At 33.2% G+C, this 24,304-nt stretch overlaps 1 long non-coding RNA gene across 1 annotated transcript; it reads right to left on the bottom strand.

Moving 5' to 3' along the window:
• Positions 1-3,053: 3,053 nt before the first annotated feature.
• LOC123666276 lies at positions 3,054-23,320 on the bottom strand. The gene is made up of 3 exons (XR_006745199.1): positions 23,304-23,320; positions 13,271-13,276; positions 3,054-3,136 (listed from the first exon to the last, which is right to left on the bottom strand). It is a non-coding gene; the product is annotated as an uncharacterized LOC123666276 (long non-coding RNA).
• Between the last annotated feature and the right edge of the window lie 984 nt (positions 23,321-24,304).

Here is a 24,304-nt window from a genome sequence, read left to right as displayed (position 1 = left end):
GACATTTTTATAAATCGACACTGATAGTTAAAATTGATTAATTGGAGTACAAGTCTGACTGCTGCACGAAAGACAAATCGGTACAACCGTCAGTACAACGTGAGTTAATTAATAAAACAAATAAACAACACATTTCTTGCATGGGAAACCGCTATAACTTACATTTGTTACATTATTTATTTATTACAAATCTGTAATTAGTTTGAACTTTTGCGGGAAATTATCAAAAATGAGAGATCGAAACCGTCTGGTAAGCGGTACACGAACGAGACCGTTCTCCCGCTGTCAAAACTATCGTAACTGACTTCACATAGAAGGAATAAAATCTTAACAACACGATTAATTATTCGTAACAGAGCGATCAACGACTGAACATTCCTAGACATGTTCGCTGTATGTTGAAACTTGTCGATAGATGGCGCTCGTGGCTCGAGCAAAGCTACGCCGATCAAACAAAAGCGAATGTACCGTGTATGTTTCTACTTGGTAACAGATGGTACTCATCAAGTTACAAATCGCGTTGACAAGGTTTTTATTATTGTGTTTATAGTCGATTATGAGAATGTCTTGCTTTGCTAGCGTTGGCTGTAGTAGCTAGCGCTAATAGTTCATAAGAGACTCACTTAATTTTTTCTAGTTCCGTCCCCTATCACCATGTAGGTGGAACGGAACCCTAATACATTAACTTATACTAAAGTGAGATTAATACATAAAAATTAAAATGAATCGCTTATCGTTACGACTCGCCTATACACATAAGTCACCGTATTTGCCGGTATATAAGAGTTTTAGGTTCAAAGGGATATAACTTTAGATACACCAGTATTCATGAAAATATACTGAAAAATAAATTTGAAAAAATAATAATTAAAAAAAAAACAAAAAACCCGCCTGCGTGAAGAACAACTAATAGAAAATCAACTGAAAAAGCTGGAACAAGATAAAAATTCAATATGCACACAAAGTCAACGAAATAAATAGAAACAATATCAAACATTTTGTGCTGTACATTTAAAATATATTAATACGGTAGTCCTTCGAAACTTTATGCAACGTCGTAGATAATATGCAGTCGGAGGCATGAAATTGAAGGATAAGTCAAATCATTCTCTCTTTATGCACGCAGGCGGGTTTTTTGTTTTTTTTTTTAATTATTATTTTATTTATGTCTTTTTAGTCAGACAAATTACGTAATCGGTTCTGTTGCAACAATAGATAATTAAAGAAGAAAAATTTAACTTTTCAATACTTGTCAAGCGTTGGCAACACTATATTTTATGTATCTATGAAGTTTGGTCGTAACTGAGTGTTCTTGCGATAGAAGAAATATATATTTTTCAGTAGAATATATATATTTTTATTAATAACCTTAATAGGTTCAATTCATTAAAACAGTTTACATCATGTGGTTGATTAAGTAATTTTTTAGGGTCAAGAGAACTGATAGCAAGCCCGGAGAAAGATCTCACTCTGCTCAAAGCAACGTAAGCCTGACCTTTAGCAAATAGGTGACTGCTTAAGTCAACAACTAGTAGTTTTAATATAATGAAATTATTATTAAAATTGTTTGTTTGTATTTGGTACTATGTATTTGTTATTGATTTTATTAATGTAATTGTAAATTAGTGTGACATTTATTTATTTTTATTTGTAATTTTAATTGTATGTTTTTTTTTAACCATTGTATTTTATTAGAAAGGCTACACCCCGAAGTTGATCGACGCCTAGGAGTCGAGTTTGGCATGGCATAAGCGTGGGAAAGAGCAAAGTCCACATTTTTTAAACTTTAATATTGTATTTCTTTATTAGTATTACGGTAATAATAATCATGATATACCTTTTTAAAATCCTTGTATTGTGTCCTTCAATTTGATACCCATATTGTAGTATTCGAGAAAAAAATTTTTTTTCATTAACTACAATGGCTTCGCGCAACCGCCATGTTTAATTTTTTTTAATGTCACCTATCTAAGAACACTTGGGCAGCTAAGACAAACCTAACGATACCTCAATTATGTAAATCCGTTCAGTGGTTCTGGAAATATGAGGTAGTAAAGAATATTACATACAAACATACATACATACAAGATACGCGCGAAAAACATAACCCTTCCTTGGCAGTCGGGTAATTAAATACGAGATCGTTTTTAAGTCATAAAGCACGAAAAATATTGTTGAATACTTGGAGTGATTGATTACTGAGAAAAGAGCAAAAATTGATAAATATCGATGTTTAGGAATTTTCGACAGATTTATATTATTTTGTATAAAAATTATTTGCGTAACTATTGCAGATAGAATAATGTGAGTAGACCAAAACTACATAATTTTTTTTTGTAATAATCACAAAAAAGTTTAACTCGACTTATATAATTTATCACATTGGACACGGATAATATTCGTTGTGTTTTGACTCATTGATAGATAGGACTCATGATTAAATACAACATTCTAAGTCGCGGTGGCAAGGTTTTAATTACAGTATACAAAGGTAATTACGAAGTCGGTGTTTTATCTTCTTGACACTAAGGAAGGCGTGGGTTGCACTTACCTAGCTGTCAAAGTAGATATATTTTAATAATATTCATTTAACAAAATAATATAACCAAGAAGACCATTGAACCATTGAACTGTTGAACCATTTCTTGTTCTAAACTAAAATTCTTAAAGATTAACATATTAATGACGTATGCACCTGGCGGTGCGTACGTTAGTGTGAATAATAGTAGATTAGAGTAGCCAAGGGACGTAAGGCATCAATTGCAGCCCGAGATATTTAGGCGCACGAGCGCAGCGAGGGCGCCTATAGTTCGAGGGTGTTGCTTACACCCGAGCTAATTATTCTGCTTTAAATCTCGAATGTGAGGTAAGTAGAAAAAAACCGGCATTACAAGAAACAATATTTAAACAAACAATATTTAAAGTAAAAGTTTTCTATTCCCGCTTTTTTTCATTAAAAAGAATCAAGTAAAGAACTTTTAATTTTTTTTTCAAGATCGAAATTGAGCTTCGCCGTTCGATATTTAAAATTGATGACTATTATACTCACACGTAGACAAGGCTGAATAGCAAAGCGACCTCTTTGGTCATTGGGCTGAATGCATGATGTCTATTGCCAGTATGATGTTTAGATGTACTTGTTGAAAGAAAGAAGTGTTTTTTTTTTAATTATTTACCGCCCTAGGGCTTTTCCAGCTACATTATTAATTACCCTAGAGCGTTAATTAGTCACCCACAAGCCCCATTTGAAGGTAATAAGAACCTACTCACCAAACATGAGAGATGTAAATAAGATTTATAATAACAATAAGTAAGGTACATTTACTTGAAGTTGTTTACGCATAGTGGGGGTAGTAATATTAAATGGGGTAGTTGTGAATAATATGATTTGGTAGATAAGTACTCTAATTAAATAAGTACTCTAATATCCAGTTGCTATATATATATATATATATATATATATATATATATATATATATATATATAGCTATGTTTAGAAGAGTAATGGGACATACTACAGACTACTATAGTTGAAAAAGCTATAACGATAAACACTGATCATTAATTTTGTAACGGCGTGTGATTCAATTATAAATCTTCTCACAGCGATCCAGTATTGGTAACCGTCTGTAAGTGTCGTCTGTGACGACGTGGAGTATTTATTTTGAAATTTATAATTTAAATATTTGCGAAAATTTGGACAGCAGAATAACGATGCGTTATGCGGCTCTCCAAGATTTTCAATTTTCGAAGTGATCGTAATTAACTTTACATATAAAAATAAAAATCTCGTTACCGCGATTCAAAATAAGCAAACAACGATGAGTGCCATCTAGTAACAAGTATAAACATACATGTCCAGTACATTCAATATTGACTGTGCTTGATCTACGTAACATTATTTAAGACAAAATTTTGCACTGCGGGTGTTGATTTTTGTAACAGAATCTAGTATTTTATTTTATTTTATATAACTATGTCGGTAAACCCCCATAACTAAGTCTTCGCATTCCTGTGTCAGAGACCTGGAAACAGACTTAGTGAATACAAAAAAAAACATTCAAACCACGATAATCACCTGTATGGCACATACAGACATTGGCACGAGTGAAAGAAGGAGCGGGAAGACTGGCGACTACAAACTGCGCCCACGAGGTTGTCTTTGAGATATAACCACAAATAAAAGCAAAACGAAGTCAATGTTAATAGTTTGTAACTTTAGGACATTTTTTTTAACCGACTTAAAAAAAGGCGAGGCTATCAATTCCACTGTATTTTATGTGCTCCACCCCACTACTTTGTATTGGATTGACCGATTTCGATGATTCTTTTTTTAATTGAAAGGTGGTGCTTATTATGTGTTCCTGTTTAAATGAAATCTGCCAAGGACTTTTTGAATTATCTCTAACAATGCGTATTTACTTGACTGCGTCTACTTGCATTGTGTTATTTGGTCGATGTAATTGAAGTTGGTTTTTTCTTTTGGGAGCAAACACAATTATACAAATTGCTTTCGCTGTTTAAATTTGTAAATAAATAATAAGCGTTAAAATGTTATTATAATCATAGAAGTCATTTCTATGCATTTCTACTTTTATTTACAATTTTAATTAATCAATTTAATATTGTAACGATTCTAATGCGTGTACCGTCCCACCAATAGGAACGCAGTATGACAATGTCTTCATGTAATGTATATTGGTAGGAAATCAAGTTGATGTAAGCGTGTTCCGGTCGGTAAAAAAATTGGATTCCTTGTGGTACTGACTAGTGAACGATAGCCTTTGTCTCGTAGGGGAAATTCACTCAAAATTGCGGCGTACATTTTAAATTGGAATAATTTCTTAAGCTCTCAATAAAACTCATTTTCATACTGTCTTATTTTGTCATTTTTATGTGACGGTAGATTAAAATTAAATTACGAATCTACCGACACAATAATTATTTTTTGTAAACACGTCCATTATGTCTTTATTTCATTTCATTTCGCTTTTGTCTTTAATTTCTCATCATGGCTTATAATAGAAGAACCGTAGACTTAGATAAGGTCAAAGTTTCTGCTGTTTTTAAAAATATGAACGAGACACCTTCTGTAATGTATACAACTTCTTTATGGTAAAAGTTAAATTTTTAAGTGAAACTGTTAAGCGTCACTCGCAGGACCTTAAATCAATTTTTCGAAATTAATATACCTACTTAACGTTATACACAAGAACAAAAATCTTGCCAGCGCGGTTCATTATTCATAATCGAGAAAAACAAAAAGCAATTTGAACAGTTACAGATGGTCCACTTTGAGAAACTTATAGTTTGGACGATATTTCTCTCATTACTCTAAACAGTGTTATTACACGTATATATTCAACCCTACAGCAAGTTTTAATCAAATATTATAATTCATACTACAAGCCGCGATAAGAGCGCTCCCTTGCGGATGTAGCTCAGACCAATCGTCTTGATACTTTCAATTCTTACTACAATAGGTATAATAACATTAAACACTATGTTATTTAATTATAAGGCATACCTAAAATTATTTTGCTGTAAGTATCGCACTAACCAGTAAAAACCAGATAACGGGAAGTGAGTGAAGCTTAAGAATTAAGAAAGAATAAGATTAACACATACGTATCGTTTTTTTATATGAGCATTCAGTTGATTTTTAGAATTGATTTAATAATAATAATAAATAATAAATATCTACACAATACACACACGGTCGTCTGTTCCTAAAGTAAGCAACTTAATGCTTGTGTTATAGGTAACAGCCGACTGGTATATAGCTATATATATATTTTTTTTTCGATAAACATACTTATAAATAATAGATATATAAATTTATAAATAAATATTTATATTACACCCAGACTCGGGGTGGGAATCGAACCCACAACCCTCGGAGCAGAAAGCAGGGTCACTACAAACTGCGCCAACGGGCTAGTCAAAATCGATCGAATCGATTTCGCAATCATTTGTATGATATATGTATGTGTAGTCGTATACATATGTATTTCGCGTTCATAATATATAAACATCCTCTGTGAGATTAATATTTTAATGTCTTTTATGCAAATGTTAAACACATTGAAGTAAAAATTAAACACCAAGTTAAATATTTATACATTTCTGTCTGTAAAATAGAAAAATAATTTTATTTTTCAAATTATCAAAATCACCGAAACGCCGGACAATCTTATCCTGTTCCAAGATCAAATTGCGCTTTGAACCCTCGTTCTGTCAGAATCTGCGCAGAATGACGACGACTTTAACTAAAATTATCCGTTAACAAAGCAGGTTCATTGAAATTTAGAGCGTAAATAGTAAGAAATATAATCTAAATATCGCGGTTACAAACTATTATTACTCTTTGTATTGTATTTTTTTATGCATCTAGATTATCAAACAAGGCTACGACTCACCGATTAGCGCATCTTATAAACGTCTGCAACGCCAGAAGCATCACAACCCCGATCATATCCCCAATATCCAAGATCTTTGATCACCTTACCAAAGGAACGCAACACTGCTTGAAAGCAGTATTATTTAGCTGTGATCTTGTATAAGATCGAGGTACAGTCAGGCTGCTCCAGATGTCATGCAAGATATTTCCTGCTGTGCAACTACCGCAGTTGAAATATGTTTAGTTCGTAATTCCACCACATATCAAATTATTTTAAGTTAAAACTTCTTTGGAATCGTTGTGATTTGAGACTCGATACAACGACAATGCGTCACGATAAAGAAACAAACACACAAATGTGTGACAGAGTATGAGAATGAGATAGAACACATTACACAGTACTTTATATTCTCGGCGAATAACATCTCTCGTCTGCTATATGGTAATTCAAAACTCACGCTGTAGTACAATAATACCATGTACGTATAACGTATGGTTTGAAATATTAAAACGTCAACATAAATAAGTAATACAATTCTATTCGGTTTTGTGATCAAACTGAGCAGTAAATAGCCATATTTTCGTATTGCATGCTGTGAATGTTCAATGTTCGGCGCATGTTTCGACTTGTTGACAGATGGCGCTAACCTCTAGTTACAATTTCTGAATCGCATTGGCAAGACTTTTGTCATGCTATTTATACTCGACTTAAATTATTTCTGATATTGATATAAAAATATATTATCACAGCGAGATTAGCTGTACCATGTATTTTTATATCAGTTTATTATACCAATATTAAAATTCCTATACCAACATATATAGGACTTGCAGGAATATTAAAAATAATTACAATAATTTTTCTTTTAATCTCTTAAAATTCTCTCTTGTCTCTCAATCTCTTTAATTTTTTTTTCATATTTCGAAAATATAGTATTTCAAAAATATACAGTTAAAATTTAACAACGATATTTTTGGTATTTCATGTTGTAAAACCTATTTCAAAGGTCAGCGCCAAAGCAGGAAGTCGGGCCGGTTGGCCTAGTCAGTAATTATATTCATTATTTATCGTTGTGTCCATTTGTTATAAATATTATTTAACGATTAGCAGGAAAGTGGACATAGGGTGCCAATCAAACCACCAATTGCAAATTCATGCGACGTTTCGATCCTTTATTGGACCATCATCAGGCATCTACAAAATACAAAACATTGAAGAAAGTTGTATACCTAAATTAATCCACAACAACAACCAAACAAAAAGAACCAAATCATCAGTACCTTTACATACGGTAGTCAAAAGACATCTCCCCGTCAAAGTTCTTTCACTATGTAAGATTCTAAATCCAAATACATTATATATTATTTTTAAGTTATATTTTAAACTGTAATCTCTAAATTTTGAAAATTTAAACTAAAACATTTGAATTTAATAGGTAACAATATGCACAATTTTACTTACTACAAACTTAATAACTTAAAATTGTGCATATTGTTACCTATTAAATTCAAATGTTTTAGTTTAAATTTTCAAAATTTAGAGATTACAGTTTAAAATATAACTTAAAAATAATATATAATGTATTTGGATTTAGAATCTTACATAATGAAAGAACTTTGACGGGGAGATGTCTTTTGACTACCGTATGTAAAGGTACTGATGATTTGGTTCTTTTTGTTTGGTTGTTGTTTGTGGATTAATTTAGGTATACAACTTTCTTCAATGTTTTGTATTTTGTAGATGCCTGATGATGGTCCAATAAAGGATCGAAACGTCGCATGAATTTGCAATTGGTGGTTTGATTGGCACCCTATGTCCACTTTCCTGCTAATCGTTAAAGAATAGTAATTATATTGTTCGGCGGAACGCATCTGCTTCGGTTTCATCACCTGAGTTTTAGTAAAGGGAAATATCTTAGTTTTCAGAACTGAAAAAACTGAAGATATTGAAGAGTGTGAAAGGACTGAGGCTATACTATATGGGGCTGGAATAGCTAGCTGATTACCGTTACTATAGTTACGATCTCTAATCTAATCTAATTTTTTGAGAATTTCCCTGACTACAATTTTAAGCGCGTTTATCTCAAAACGACCTTTTTCTGCCTGGCGAACGGCAAAAAAAACTACTAAGTCGATTTGTTTCAAATTTCAATATGTTATTTAATATACTAACAGCTATCGCGAAAAATAAATTTTTTGCGTCGATTATTTTTTATTTATTCACATGCGAAAAATGATTTAAAAAAAAAAATCGAAATTTTCGCCCTACAAATTTCAACAACGCGCCATTTCATAAAAAAACACATTTTTTTTCATTTTACTTCCTGATAGGTTTATTTTTAATGATTAAAGACCCGTTTTGATTTTTTATTTTATTTCAGACCCACAGAAGAGCTAAATCATCGCGCGCCGCTCAGGTTCTTTTTTTAATGAGACTAACTTCAATGCCATCTTTAAAATCATTAAATTATTTTTTTCTTTGTAACTAAATAGTCCTTTAAAACTTTCAAAGTTGTAGTGGTTATATAGATTTAAAAAAAAAAAAAACTTTTAAAAACTTATGTAATTCTGACCTTCTAGTCCACCGGGTCACCTTAATAGCTATATATCAATTAAAGTTTGTGAGAGTTACTAATCCCATGACTCAAAATTACTTAGCTATACTTACAGTTATTATAGTTTAAGAACTTAGTTATTAAGGTTAATTAAAAACTCAGCTATTGACAAAAATACATACTTAGCTATAGTTTCATTACCTTAAGAAGTTAGTTATTAAGGTTAAATAACAAAGGTTTATTATTTTTTGCTTTTCAGTTTTTTCGGCGGTAAATTTTTTTGTTAAAAAGTTTTTATTTCATATTTTTTGTGGCTGTAATCCAAAAATTACTACATGCTTAATTTTTCATTACATTTAAAATATCTACCTTACTTAAGGTATTAACTTTCATATAATAAATACTTCTTTAAACATTATGTGTTGTATAATATAAATACATATAAAAACAGGCTTTATATACAAACATAGGTAGGCCTACAAAAAATCCTCCTCGAATGAGAAAAAGATATTTAGAAGAATCTAATAACGAGAAAAAAAAGGTTGGAGGCAAAAAAAGAATTATCATGTAAAAAGTTATGCGTGGTCATATCTTACAATCAGCAAGTGATCAATTTAATTTCAAAATTAATATGGGTCCAACTTCGGGGTACATTCTTTCCAATAAAAAAAGAATTATCAAAACCGGACTACTCTATAAAAAGTGATGCGTAAAACATAAAAGCATTTTTTTCGTCGGTTAAAAAACTTACCAAATACAACTACTACTCTCTCAACACTACTCTTTGTTATAAGAAACTAAATATTGCATAACCACAACATTGCATAGTAACTAATTTTAAATAATTTCAAACTGTAACTCGGCCGTCATTATATTGACACATGGTTTGTAAATTCCCAAACAGATACTACACAGACAATTATTAGAAGTCAATAATTGTGTTTGTTCGCAAACGAAAAAAAAACCGACTTCAATTACATCAACGAGTAATACAACGTAGATCGACGAAAAAATAGTCAAGTAACTACGCGTTATCAAAGATTACTCAAAAAGTAATGATCAGATCTCAATATATTTTATATGTGTCCACATGACAAATATCAGCTTTCGATTAAATTAAAAATTATCAAAATCGGTACACCCAGTAAAAAGTTATTGCGGATTTTCAAGAGTTTCCATCGATTTCTCTAGGATTCTATCATCAGATCCTGGTTTCCTTATCATGGTACTAAACTAGGGATATCTTCTTTCCAACGAAAAAAGAATTATCAAAATCGGTACATCCAGTAAAAAGTTATTGCAGATTTTCAAGAGTTTCCCTCGATTTCTCTGGGATCCCATCATCAGATCCTGGTTTTCTTATCATGGTACTAAACTAGGGATATCTCCTTTCCAACAAAAAAAGAATTATCAAAATCGGTATATCCAGTAGAAAGTTGTGTGGTATAAATACAACGTAGGTCGACGAAAAAAGCGTCAAGTAAAAACGCATTATTAGATATCTCGAAAAGTAGTTGTTAGATCTCAAATAAATTTAAATAGGACCAATTGGCACACACCACCTTTCGATTAAAAAAACATTTGTCGAAATCGGTCCACACGGTCAAAAGTTCTGATGTAACATACATAAAAAAAAGAAAAAAATAATTGTGTTTGCTCGCAAACGAAAAAAAAACCGACTTCAATTACATCGACGAGTAGTACAACGTAGATCGACGAGAAAATAGTCAAGTAACTGCGCGTTATCATAGATTACTCAAAAAGTAGTTATCAGATCTCGATAAAATTTATATGTGACCACATGACAAACATCAGCTTTCGATTAAATAAAAAAATATTAAAATCGGTACACCCAGTAAAAAGTTATTGCGGATTTTCAAGAAGTTCCCTCGATTTCTCTGGGATCCCATCATCAGATCCTAGTTTCCTTATCATGGTACTAAACTAGGGATATCCCCTTTCCAACAAAAAAAGAATTATCAAAATTGGTACATCCAATAGAAAGTTATGTGGTATAATACAACGTAAGTCGACGAAAAAAGCGTCAAGTAGAAACGCATTATTAGATATAGCTCGAAAAGTAGTTGTTAGATCTCAAATAAATTTAAATGGGACCAATTGGCACACACCACCTTTCGATTAAAAGAAAATTTGTCGAAATCGCTCCACCCAGTCAAAAGTTCTGATGTAACATACATAAAAAAAAAAAAAAAATACAGTCGAATTGAGAACCTCCTCCTTTTTTGGAAGTCGGTTAAAAATACAGTCGAATTGAGAACCTCCTCCTTTTTTGGAAGTCGGTTAAAAAAGTAGTTTTGATGGATCGTAGCTTTACTTACTGTCACAGAAATCAGCAGAAATAAAATGTCGTAGCTGTATTTACGCTAAGGAATAGACCTCGTATTCAGAGTATCAATCTATCAATTGTCCAAGATCCCAAGCCCCAGACCTTGTCTTGTTTTCTAATGGACAAAATATATACATTAGAGTAGTGTTAGTGAGTGCAGTGAACGTGTACACACCCGCTAGCTGAGGCCTACAGGCAAGTGTCAGATGTCACGTGCGTTGTAAACTTTAAAAACTTTAACAATGAATTGGGGTGCTGAGATTTTTATATTTCTACTAGCTGTGCCCGCGACTTCGTCCGCGTGGAATTTGACAAAAAAGTTATTCTTTAGTTCGCAGTTGTAAAATAAATAAATTTCTAAAATAAAAGTAGCCTCAGTTACTCCTTATTACATCAGCTATCGGCCAGTGAAAGACCCGTCAAAATCGGTCCAGCCGTTTCAGAGATTAGCCGGAGCAAAGACAGCCAGACATACATACAGACAGACAAAAATTGTAAAAAGTGTTATTTTGGTATAATATGTACCGTGTATACATCCATATTATGTATTTATCAAAAATTGGTTACTTTAATATTACAAACAGATAGTCCATATTTATATTTTTGTATAGATATAGGAAAAATTGCAAACAAGATTTTTTTTTATCATATAATAAAAACATTTTTAATAATTTTGTTTGTACGGAACCCTCGGTGCGCGAGTCCGACTCGCACTTGGCCAGTTATTTCTTTAACTGCAGTGAAACAGATCTATTCACTTTACTGCAGTAATCAATTACAACAAAATAGAATACGATTGGCTTAGGTTAGGTTAGGTTAGCTAACTTTGACGAAAGTTACAACAAATAATTGTGTTTGCTCGCAAACGAAAAAAAAACCGACTTCAATTACATCGTATATATATATATATATATCATCGTATAATACAACGTAGATCGACGAAAAAATAGTCAAGTAACAACGCATTATCAAAGATTACTCAAAAAGTAGTTATCAGATCTCGATGAAATTTAAATGTGACCACATCATCGGCTTTCGATTAAATTAAAAATCATTAAAATCGGCACACCTAATAAAAAGTTATTGCGGATTTTCAAGAAGTTCCCTCGATTTCTCTGGGATCCCATCATCAGATCCTGGTTTCCTTATCATGGTACTAAACTAGGGATATCTTCTTTCCAACAAAAAAAGAATTATCAAAATCGGTACACCCAGTAAAAAGTCATTGTGGATTTTCAAGAGTTTCCCTCGATTTCTCTGGGAACCTATCATCAGATCCTGGTTTCCTTATCTTGGTACCAAACAAAGGATATCCCCTTTCCAACAAAAAAAGAATTATTAAAATCAGTACATCCAGTAGAAAGTTATGCGGTATAATACAAAGTAGGTCGACGAAAAAAGCGTCAAGTAAAAACGCATTATTAGATATAGCTCGAAAAGTAGCTGTTAGATCTCAAATAAATTTAAATAGGACCAATTGGCACACACCACCTTTCGATTAAAAGAAAATTTGTCGAAATCCCTCCACCCAGTCAAAAGTTCTGATGTAACATACATAAAAAAAATACAGTCGAATTGAGAACCTCCTCCTTTTTTGGAAGTCGGTTAAAAACGTATGCTTTGTATGTTTTGTACGTGTTTAATGTTTTGGTTATAAATTTCCGTTGAAACTCTGCGCGAATAAAAATCTATAACTCGTTGGAAATTTGTTAAGAGTGGTAAAAACGAGAGATGAAAAGATTTGATGGCAGAGATGATCAAAATGTATGAGATGTCTCTGACACGCGACTGGAATTCACTCCTTAAGAATTATAATGTTATACTAAATGAAATTAGGTGTTAGGTACAACAAGTGAATAAAATATAATTACAAAATTGTAAATTAAACCATAAATTGTTCCTTGCTACTCGTATATACCGATACATATATTCCTGTATCTTACAATAAGCTTAAAGCACTATTAAAACGTCACTCTCAGCGTCACTAGAAGTCAGCGTCAGTTGTTTCACACAAATTCACTAGCGATATTATTGTCATAAACTCAAATGTATATATTTCTATAAAATTGATTGATTACAAATCTGTACTTCATTTCAAATTTTGCAGGAAATTATCACAAATGAGAGATCGGTATCATCGTGCAAGCGGTACACGAACGAGACCGTTCTCCCGCTGTCAAAAGTGTTGTAACTGACTTTATATAGAAAGAATAAAATCTTAACATAGCGATTAATTACTCGTAACAGACCATACATACAGACGTACATGTGCGCTGTATGTTGCAACTTGTTGATAGATGGCGCTCATGGTTCGAGCAAAGCTAGGCCGATCAAAAAAAGCGAATGTACCGTGTATGTTTCTACTTGGTAACAGATGGCACTTATCAAGTTACAAATCGCGTTGGCAAGGTTTTTATTATTTGGTTTATAGTCGATTATGAGAATGTCTTGCTTTGCTAGCGTTAGCACAGTTAACGTTGTAGTTAGCTCTGTAGCTAGCGCTAATAGTTAACAACAATAATAGATACCAATTTTTCTAATTCCGTCCCCTATCACCATGCAGGAGAAACGGAACACTAATAAATTCAAAAATAAGATGTTCTAACAAACGAATCAAATTATAGTAAAAAATTACTGAATTGTAAAATTAAACTATAAATTGTTAACATTTAGAATTCCTAATGTGGGTAACACAAAAATAAAATCTTAGATACTATAAATTGTTCCTTGCTACTCGTATATACCGAATTACCGATACATTTATTCCTGGATCTCACAATAAGCTTAAAGCACTATTAAAACGACACTCTCAGCATCACCGAGGTCAGCGTCAGTTGTTTCACACGAATTCACTAACTATATTTTTGTCGTAAACTTAAAGATATATATTTGAAAAAATTGATTGATCAAAGTACAAGTATGACTCCTGCACGAAAGACAAATCGGTACAACCGGCAGGACGACGTGAGTTAATTAATAAAACAAATAAATAAACAAATTTCTTGTATGGAAAAACGCGATTACTTAACTTTATTACATTATTTGTTTATTTATTAGAAATCTGTAATTATTTTTAACTTTTGCAGGAAATTATCAAAAATAAGAGAACGGTATCATCGTGCAAGCACCGTTCTCCCGCTTTTAAAACTATAATAACAGACGATTTTATTTTTGTGTTACCCCCACATTAGGAATTCTAAACATTTTTGATATGATATTCAAAAATGTTTATAATAACAGAGTTTATATGTATATAAGGAATAAAATCTTAACAACACGATTCATTACTCGTAACAGACCAATCAACGACTGAACATTCCTAGACATGTTCGCTGTATGTTGCAACTTGTTGATAGATGGCGCTCATGGTTCGAGCAAAACTACGCCGATCAAAGAAAAGCAAATGTATCGTGTATGTTTCTACTTGGTAACAGGTGGCACTCATCAAGTTACAAATCGCGGTGGCTAGGTTTTTATTATTGTGTTTATAGTCGATTATGAGAATGTCTTGCTTTGCTAGCGTTAGCACAGTTAACGTTTTAGTTAGCTCTGTCATCATCACTTCAGCCTATCGCAGTCCACTGCTGGACATAGGCCTCCCCAAGTTCGCGCCACACATCATGCTGTAGCTAGCACTAATATAAGGTAATCCGAAAACATCCCAATTTTTCTAGTTCCGTCCCCTATCACCATGTAGGAGAAACGGAGCCCTAATACATTTACTTACATACCATAATTAATACTTAAAAATTAACATGAGTCGCTACTCGTGACGATTCACCTGTTCACATAATTTACCTGATATAACTCGACTTATATAGCTTATCGCAGGAGGCGCAGACAATTTTCGATGTGTTTTTACTCGATAATAGATAAATGTCATCATCATTATCATCAGACCATCACTTCAGCCTATCGCAGTCCATTGCCGGACATAGGCCTCCTTAAATTCACGCCATAAATGGCGTAAACTCACGTGTGTTGCCCATATTCACTACGCTGGAGAATTCACGCAATTTTTGGCGCGAACTTATAGAGGCAAGTGTGTGTATGTGTTTATCTTGCGAATTTTCGCAGTTCCTTACCACGCCACTGTGTGTAACGGAACTTCTAACTAAGGCTCCTGCTCGTTCTGCTGTCTGTTCGTGTCACAGGGCTATCTCAAGATTTATAATAGGTAAACACTTGGTATTTCACAGTATGTTTTTTTTGTCTTATAATATACACACACGGTCGTTTGTTCCTATGGTAAGCAACTTAATGCTCGTGGTGCATGTAACAGCAGACTGTTGAATATTTATTTGATAAATATAGATCGAGATAACGCATATATATAAATAAATAAATACAAATATTACTAACAGACTCAGGCGGGAATCGAACCCACAAACCGCGGAGCAGTAAAAACACAAACACTACAAACTGCGCCAACGGGCTAGTCTATACACAATGTGCGTTATAATAGTAGATATAAAAACAAGTAAAAACAAAACAAAGTGAATGATAGTAGTTTGTTATCTTAAGGCATTTTTTAGGTAAGTAGGAGTTTATCAATTCCACCGTATTTTAAGTGTCTTACCCGAGAACGTTTTACTGCATGGGACCTAGTTTGATGATTTTTTTTAATACATAAAAAAATACCTTTCAATCTTACCAATCTTTTCCTGTTTTGGGAGTCGGATAAAAATAAAGAAATACACACACGTGTTACAAGGAAAACCAATTTTAATTATTATTTATGTCAGTCTTGTTACAGACGGGCGACGATGTTTAGTAACAAAAATCCTTTACGGTTAGGAGCTCACGGAAATCTGAAACGTTGTGATTTTTTTTAAAATGGATTACTACTTTTTGAGTAATCTTTGATAGCGTGTACTTACTTGACTATTTTTCCGTCTACCCACGTTGTATTACTGGGTTACATTACTAGTCGACGTAATTGAAGTCGCTTTATTTCTCGTTAGCGAGCAAACACAATTATTGAACTGAACTTTAAGATGCTTAAATATCAATTGTTTTGACAAGGTTACGATGTTTTTACATATAGACTAACTATCGACTTTTCAAATGTATACCTACTGTGAATAATGTAAATAATGGATACCGACATACGTAAATAACTGCTAAAATTTAAAACACTATTTTTGCAGTTTCGTTTCCCAAAGGTTTTAAAGGAACGACACTAATAAAACTCCGCTGTCTGTTCGTCTTAATTATTACCCTTGTCACAGCGATTCAGTATTGGTAACCGTCTGTAAGTATCGTCTGTGACGACGTTGAATATTTATTTTGAAATTTATAATTTAAATATTTGCGAAAATTTGGAGTGCAGAATAACGATGCGTTATGCGGCTCTCCAAGATTTTCAACTTTCGAAGTGATCGTAATTAACTTTACATATAAAAATAAAAATCTCGTTACCGCGATTCACAATAAGCAATCGACGATGAGTACCATCTAGTAACAAGTAGAAACACACGAGTACATCCAATATTGATTGTGTTTGATCTGCGTAACTTTCATTTTTAGTTATAAACTCTGGATCGTCACACGATTTGTATTGTTTAATATAGAGGAATGTTTTCGTATGTACATTCAATTACTTTTTGTTTTATTCGCTTCCAAGCACATGTAGCCAGCTAGAAAGTAAGTAACACAAACTGGAACATACAGACAGACAGAGCGACTTTTGTCTCTGATGGTGTTGCGTGACGACGGTACTGATTATTTTAAAAAGGAGCATCATTGTACTGGTCGATAGATGGCGCACATCATCGCTAACAAAACCGGAATCGCGATGTAAAGATTTTCATATTTCTACATAAATATAATTTTGATAATTAAAGAAAATTAGATTTCATCCATAAGATTATTGTAAAGGTTACTTTTTCAAGAGGAATTTGATCAATTTTTAGATTTGCTTTACTTAAAGCATAAACGAACTTTGTGACTAACGCATCGTTGTTATTGATAAATTAAAGTTGCAATTCAAACGGTTTCTCATGCAAGACAAATAATGTTTATTTATTTATAGTAACTAGTGATCACCCAGTGGTCGAAAGTGTATGGAAAGTGTATGGAAAACCGCGATAAGTTAACTTTGTTACATTATTTATTTATTAGAAATCTGTAATTAATTTCAACTTTTGCGGGATTTTATCGAAAATAAGAGTACGTTATCATCGTGCAAACGGCACACGAACGAGACCGTTCTCCCGCTTTTAAAAGTATGATAAATGACTTTATATAGAAGGAATTAAATCTTAATAACACGATTCAATACCCGTAACAGACCGATCTACGACTGAACCTCATAGACATGTTCGGTGTATGTTGCAACTTGTTGATAGATGGCGCTCATGGTTCGAGCAAAACTAAACCGATCAAACAAAAGCGAATGCACCGTGTATGTTTCTACTTGGTAACAGATGGCACTCATCAAGTTACAAATCGCGGTGGCAAGGTTTTCATTATTGTGTTTATAATCAATTATGAGAATATCTTGCTTTGCTAGTGTTAGCACAGTAGTTAATGTGTAGTTAGCACTGTAGCTAGCGCTAATAGTTCATAAGATACTGTGTATTCACTACAATTTTTCTAATTCCGTCCCCTAACACCATGTAGGAGAAACGGAACCCTAATACATTTACTTACATACCATAATTAATACATAAAAATTAGCATAAGTAGCTACTCGTGACGATTCAGATGTTTCCAGGTGAACTTTAAAATAAATTATCATAAGAAAAAAATTCATCACAGCGGCGATATAATGCTACGTTATAAAATATTATATGTAAATTAGTTTATTAATGTAAAGTAGTTGGGAGGAAAATAAAATAAATTACTGTGACCCGCGGTTTCACCTGCAGCTCACAGTCTAATCCCAAAAGTATGTTGAAACGCACTAAATATAATTGTGTTTGCTAGCAAACGAAAAAAAAACCGACTTCAATTACATTGACGAGTAATACAACGTAAATCGAAGAAAAAATAGTCAAGTAACTACGCGTTATCAAAGATTACTCAAAAAGTAGTTATCAGATCTCGATAAAATTTATATGTGCCCACATGATAAACATCAGCTTTCGATTAAACTAAAAATTATCAAAATCGGTACAACCAGTAAAAAGTTATTGTGGATTTTCGAGAGTTTCCCTCGATTTCTTTGGGTCCCCATGGGAAAGTTATGCGGTATAATACAACGTCGGTCGACGAAAAAAGCGTGAAGTAAAAACGCATTATTAGATATAACTCGAAAAGTAGTTGTTAGGTCTCAAATAAATTTAAATGGAACCAAATGACACACACCAACTTTCGATTAAAAGAAAATTCGTCGAAATCGCTCCATCCAGTCAAAAGTTCTGAAGTAACATACATTAAAAAAATACAGTCGAATTGAGAACCTCCTCCTTTTTTGGAAGTCTGTTAAAAACTGACTAAACCAATTCTAAAAGCACTCATTATGTTAAAAAAGTCTGCGCAATAAGGATATGTTCAAAACATTGCGAAACAAGTCACAGTAACGGTACAACAACTAAACATCTAAGTACAACCGCACTGCGCGAATCTAGTTTCAAACAAAAAAAAAAAAAAATACAGAACCAAAAGAAAATATTTTACTCTCACCGATCTAATCAATTAGAAACGTAACAAGTGATCCGTGTGAAGGAGACGCAATGTTTCCTCAAACAAAGACGATGTTTTATTTAAAGTACTAATTTACATCGAACACGGCGCGTCCGTCTCCACTCGAAGCGTTCTTTTATCGAGATTATTATTTCTTTACGATTCGTCGAGACTTGTGCGGACGAGACGTTTGTTGTTGAGCACGGAGAGGCGTCCGTTGTGTCAGTTTGATTAGTTCTTGTGGTTACTTCTATGAGCTGCTTAGTGGGCAGTGTTGAAGTAGTGCGCGGGGTCGATAGCTCGTAACTCTTAAACTAATGTCACAATTGTTATTATAAGTACATGTAGATATAATATAATTATGTTTGTATGTATTCTCAGATCTCCAGCTTATAAAGTATAGATCTAAAATGTACACAGTCTTATCCATAATAAACCATCGCCTGACGTCACTTGAATCGTGAAATTGAATCCAACTTCTCGTGAAATACAAATATCTCTTAGTTACCGAAAAGTCGTATAAAAATTTAAACGTTATCCGAGATTCAGTTTCTACCGCGATCCAGTCCAGCAATATTTTTTCCATATTTTGAACGATTCAAAATTATTCATTGTCTACTACGCCTTAATACCATTTTTTTATGAGTATTATATATTAATATAAATACGAAAAGTAGGGAAAAATGTTATTACGTCGATGTCACACACGTGTTCTGATGTGATATTCATATGTGAATTATTGGTCTCGGAGAAACTGTCACGCACGAAAATAAGAAAAATATGAAAATGTCTCTTCTATTATTAAATATGGTCGAATTTGCGCAACCCGAATATGAAGCGAATACACATGTTTTGTAATCGTTCCAATTTGTTTAACAGTTGTTGAGTTAAATCGATATAAGCAATGTCAGCATATATATTGTGATATTAAATAAAACAACCAACACACACACACACACACAATAGACAGAGGGTCAAAGTTCTTGTTACGTAAATACTGTTTCAGTTAAAGTCAACGACACAAAGCTCACTAGTAATGTCACTAAAGCGTAATATATTTAGTTGCGTTTAATCACAACTATTACACGCGTTCTGAGTGTTTTTAATGCCAAAAATATCGAAGTTTTATTATAAAATATGTATTTAAAAATTAATTTATGCCACAGGTTTTTAAGATTAAGAATTTTATAACAATTACGCATGTTCTGCATATCCGACTAAGTGAATGTTCGCCATGTTTTGGTTATATATTTTTATTAATGCTGAGTGTGCGCGGAAATACAAAGCGTGTTGAAAGTTTTCTAAAAGTTGTTACTGTTTTACATTAATGGCCAAAGATTCTTTCTAGTAATTATTTAACGTTACTAGAATGAATCTCAAGCCAAACACTCGAAGTTATCACAGTTGACTTTACATACAAAAACAATAATCTTTCCACCGCGATTCAGTATTTACAGGTCGACGATCAGCGCCATCTATCAAAAAGAAGAAACCTATAGCGAACATTTATTTGTACGAACCTTCATTAGAGATCATTCGACTATGGTTCATTTCATTCTAAATCTCCAAAACGTGTATTGTAAGGGAATGATAATTCACTGCAGAATTCGTTCTTAGAACTAGAGAGAAGTAAAAAAAAAAACAATTAACAATAATTATAATTTCATCGAAGTCATTACTGTAAGTGGTTATATTATAAGTTTATGTTCGACTCTTCAGCAAGTTTCGATTAAATATTAACATTGACACTACGAGCCGCGATCAGCGCGCCCCCTCGCGGATGTAGCTCAGACCTAACGTCGTGATGTTTTACACTTTCTATACTGAATTATAAAATTATACGAAGGAAAACGATACTTTGACTTGATTTCTTTATATTTAAATTTATAAATTTAACATCGCGTTCAGCCTGTAATTTTCTACTGCTAAGCATAGGCTCTAAGCTCTTTCTCCGTGTAGGAGAACGATTGAAGCTTAATCCACCACGCTGGTCCACTGCAGGTTGGCGGATTTGCTCCCTACTATGAGGAACGATCGCTATAAGGTTTTTATGATAACCGGGACCGACAGCGTAACATCCTCTCCGAGGTACAGCGGGGAGAGGTTGTCTACCCACAAGGGTAGACATCCGAACCGGTAAGAAATATTTGTACAAATACAAATGTAACCAGAAAACCGTCGGTGTTTGAAGTTAACACTCACACCAGCCCCCACTCACACACCAGGGCGGTTGTTTTAGATCCAACATATACCCGAGTAATTTCAAAGGAAAACTAATAACTTTTCCTTCTCTTCAGCTCAGACTACAACTTGTGTACATCTCAACTTGGATAGAACAAATCATATTAAAGGTTTGCGTTGTGTTACAGACGAATGACGTTGATTTAGTAAAATAGTTACGTTAAGGCTATGAGTGCATTGAAATCTAAAACTTCTTTGAAATGTTAAAAACTGGGAACTGAAGACCCAGCTGTAAGCGATACACGAGAGGGTATTTTGTTCCCCAATATTCAAAATGATCATAATTGACTTTATGTACAACAATAAAAACCTTGTCATCGTGATTCGTCATTTGTAACTGACGAGAAGTGGCATCAACGACAAGCGAAACTGAATCGATTGTTAATAGATGGCACTTATCGTCGTTTATAAATCCTGAACCGCGATGACAAGATTTTTGTTAGTATACATAAAGTTATTGACTGCATTATTACCATTATATCTGTGTCTGTGACCAGATTCTTTGTGCGGTTTTTACGTTTGTGCAATTTTTGGAGTTCCTAACCCCGTAACAGGGCGTGACGGAACTATATGTGTGTAGCTCTAAGTCTCCGTTGTGCTTCCGTGTCACAGAGATACAGTTGGAGCCGTGACAGGCTAATACTTTTTTACTCTGAATTGAATTATTCTCTTAATAACTTATATTTTATTATAACTTTATTTTGAAGTTAATAATTATGATTGATTGTTCGATCTTCTACTAATGTAATATAAACTCTTTGTAATTAAAAATTATTTTCTACTTTTTAGTTCGATTAGCTATAAAGGCATTTTTTTTTGTTTTTTTAAACTATAATTTATTAAGTTCCAAGGTAGTAGTGGAACTGTGCTATTGTTCTATATACTAACTGTGCTATATTATTCCTTAGTGGCCTTTTACGACACCCACGGGAAAAGAGCGGGTGGCTATATTCTTTACTGGCGTAACCACACAGCACACGCTATATTTATATGCAAGTTAATATAATTACTTATAACTTCTATTATTACTACTGGATGAAGTCGGATAAGCAAAGGTAGACTAATACAATAATCGAATACGATGAAATTTAAACAAATGTAATATAATTTCTTGCCTGTTTCAAACTTCAATTACTTAATAAGTTTCGTAATATCTATCTAAAGTGCAAGTAATAGGAAATACTCCCGCAGAGAGGAAGAAGTCCTGCAGTAACATAGGCTGTAATTGTGCAACTGTGTCTCGGTCCGCCTTATTAGTATCGACTTATTGAGGCCGTCATAATTGAAAATTAGTGTTTCGTGTATCAAAACTTAACTACTTGATCATTTTGTGTCTACTTACGTTTTATTTATTACTTGTCGAAGTAATTGAAGTCGGTTTTTTTTCATTTGTGAGCAGAGACAATTATTGTTTAGTGATAAATATCTGTTAAAGCTGCGAGTGAACGGAAGTCTAAAATGTGTTGAAAGTTTGTTAAAAGTTGTTACTGTTTTAGAATGAAGAGCTTATGTTCAAACTTGTAATATTTCAGCATTACTAGTTTGAACCGCCAGCCGAATTTTCGGAATTATCACAGTTGATTTTACATACAAAAATAAAAATCTTACCACCGCGATCTAATATTTACTACCACCAATCAACAACCGTACATTCGTTGGCATTCGGTTATGTTTGGACTTGTTGATAGATAGCCTTCACCTTCGGCTTCATAATCATGCTAAATCGCCATGTCAAGATATTTTGTATTCTATAAATGTCACAAAAAAGCTTTAGTCGATGCCGAAAATAATAACAAGTGACAGTATAAGGAGTACACTCGACATTATTTACGGCATTTTTATAGTATTGTTAATTCATCTTCTTTTAAATATAAATTGGAATTGTACACCATATTGGTTTGTAGCATTTTATTTTATTTTTATCCCTTGTCGTCGCAATACATGTAACAATGATACATATTTAAGTATTATATAATTATGTATACGTTATAAGCATAACTGTGCGCGGACGGACAGCTGATTCCTAGTATAATAGCTCTGTTTCACCGAGTGACAGGGAACGGCACTTCGAAAATTTATTAATGTGACTTGTAATCAAAGATAAGCACCACCTACTACTGACACACACCACTAACTAAGGTAGGGCACCGAAGGAACTTTCCTAATTATAAAAAAAAACCTAGTAACGATCAAACGACTAATTTTAATCAACATCTTTGTTATATTAGAAAAAATTATCAACATCAGCGAGACTCACCATAACCTTAATAATTTTTAACCGACTTCAAAAAAGGAGGAGGTTACTCAATTCGACCGTATATTTTTTTATGTATGTTCGGGGATAACTCCGTCGTTTTGAACCGATTTTTCTAATTCTTTATTTGTTGGAACGGAGATATTACTAGTTTAGTACTATGATAAGGAAACCAGGATCTGATGATGGGATCTCAGAGGAATCGAGAGAAACTCTCGAAAATCCGCATAACTTTTTACTTAGTGTACCGATTTTGATGATTTGATGACGTTTATCATGTGGTCACATTTAAATTTCATCGAGATCTGATCACAACTTTTGGAGTAATCTTTGATAATGCGTAATACTTGACTATTTTTTCGTCTACCTACGTTATATTACTTGTCGATATAATTGAAGTCGGTTTTTCTTCGTTTGCCAGCAAACACAATTATTCATCAAATATTTTAACAAAGCGTCATTCCGTCACAGTCCGACCGAAGTCACGTAGATTGAAGTGTTATTCTGTGTCAATAGATGGCACTAATCGTCGGCTACGAATACTGAATCGCGGTGACGAGATCGTTATAATTCTGTTTAAGTGAATCTGTAAATTCCATTGCAATTGCCCGCTATAAAAATAATAGTGAGATATCAAGTAATTTTTTCTAGTTCCTTACCACGTCACAGTGTGTAACGGAACCACGCACTATACTTTCTTGCACATATCAAAATCGGTATAACCAGTTAAAAGTTATGCAGTATAATACAACGTAGGTCGACGAAAAAATAGTTGTTAGATCTCAAATAAATTTAAGTGGGACAAAATGGCAAAGACCAGGTTTTTAGATCGATTAAAAAATTTTTTGTCGAAATCGGTCCACCCAGTCAAAAGTTTT

This window comes from Melitaea cinxia, chromosome 25 (assembly GCF_905220565.1).
Source record: "Melitaea cinxia chromosome 25, ilMelCinx1.1, whole genome shotgun sequence".
Lineage (NCBI taxonomy): Eukaryota > Metazoa > Arthropoda > Insecta > Lepidoptera > Nymphalidae > Melitaea > Melitaea cinxia.
Note: the sequence above shows the minus strand (reverse complement) of the source record. Positions and strands in the feature narration are given on the sequence as shown.